The sequence below is a fragment of the Nycticebus coucang genome, chromosome 6 (genome assembly GCF_027406575.1).
Source record: "Nycticebus coucang isolate mNycCou1 chromosome 6, mNycCou1.pri, whole genome shotgun sequence".
Taxonomy (NCBI): Eukaryota; Metazoa; Chordata; class Mammalia; order Primates; family Lorisidae; genus Nycticebus; species Nycticebus coucang.
Window position 1 is genome coordinate 71,236,594 of NC_069785.1, and position 1,554 is coordinate 71,238,147.

General features: G+C 42.5%; 1 non-coding gene across 1 annotated transcript; it reads right to left on the reverse strand.

Annotated features, from left to right (window-relative positions):
• Positions 1–845: 845 nt before the first annotated feature.
• On the reverse strand, positions 846–979 carry LOC128589473 (small nucleolar RNA SNORA70). The gene has a single exon (XR_008381041.1). It is a non-coding gene; the product is annotated as a small nucleolar RNA SNORA70 (small nucleolar RNA).
• Positions 980–1,554: the final 575 nt, after the last annotated feature.

Here is a 1,554-nt window from a genome sequence, read left to right on the forward strand (position 1 = left end):
ATTGCTCTCAGTAGAGTGCTGTGGAGTCACAGCTCATAGCAACCTCAGACTCTTGGGATGAAGCGATTCTTTTTCTCAGCCTCCCAAGTAGCTGGGACTACAGGCGCCTGCCCAGCTATTTTTTTTTTTTTTTATTGCAGTTGTCATTGTTGTTTTAGCAGGCCAGGGCTGGGTTCGAACCTACCAGCCTCGGCGTATGTGGCTGGTGCCCTAACCACTGAGCTTGGGGCCCTGAGCCTGGGAGATGATTTCCTGGTGTCAAATTCTCTCAGTTTCTGTATGGACGAAAATGTCATTATTTCACTTTTATTCCTGGTGAATATTTTCTCTGGGCGCAGAATTCTAGAGTGACAATATTATTATTATTGGCACATTGAAAATGTCCTTTCATTGTATTCTCATTTTGGGGGAGGACAGGAAGTAGGATTTATTATTGGTAGGTGCAAATGAGAGGCAGCACAGTGGGAGTCCTCATGAGTGCAGGGCCTGCCACTCGTTCAGGAGGCCATGAATGGGGATATATTTGACTGGGGATCTGGGATGAACTGCTTCTCAGCCACCATGTCTTCCAATCCATCTGCATTAAAGCTGGTAAAGACTCGCTTCTTGGAGATGTGAATCTTCTGATGGCCAGGAGAACTTGAACTTGAACTTGAACTTGGCCCTGCAAAGCGCCTCAGTCACGTGTTCCTTGTTCTGTAGTTTGGTGCAGATGGACACGATGACTTGGCCAATGTGAACTCTGGTCACAGTGCCCTGGGGCTTTACAAAGGCATTGGGCATACCTGTCTGGAGCCTAGACTGGGAAGAACACAAAGTCTAACACATGAACATCTCTCGGAAATGAATGTCTCCAAGGCCCCTTAGAGCAACCCATACATGCAACAGGCTGCATACACTACCAAGGAGGCTGCTATTTGCGCTATTGCACACCAGGCTCCCCTGAGGAAAAGAGCACAGTCGGCTTAATTAGCTGCAGGGGTCTTCTCATTCTTGTTATTTCTGTTAAGAAGTCAGTTGTCGGGCAGTGCCTGTGGCTCAAGGAGTAGGGCGCTGGTCCCATATGCCAGAGGTGGTGGGTTCAAACCCAGCCTTGGCCAAAAACCAAAAAAAAAAAAAGAAGTCAGTTGTCAGTTAACTCATTGCACCTTTGAAAGGAAAATGTATTTTTTAAAATTATTGTTGCCTTTAAGATTTTTCTTTTTGATTTTGGCTTTGAGAAAATTTACTATGTGTTGGGTTTATTTTTATTTATTCTCCTAGAATAAATGAATAATTTGGATTCTTTTATGTGTGGATTTAAACCTTACATCAAATTTGGAAAAATTTTCAGTCATCCTTCTTCAAACATTGTGTGCATCTTTTTTCCTCTTTATCCTTGAGATTCCAACCAAACATTTGTTAGAATTTCAAACTGTATCCTTCTTCTCTTATCCTCTCTTTGCAGTTTTCATCTTTTCCTTCCTGATATTTTCTTCTTCACTGTCTTTCAATTTATTAAGTCTTTCTTCCATTGAGTTAAAAATCCATTCTTGAAGTTCTTGGATTTGGTTC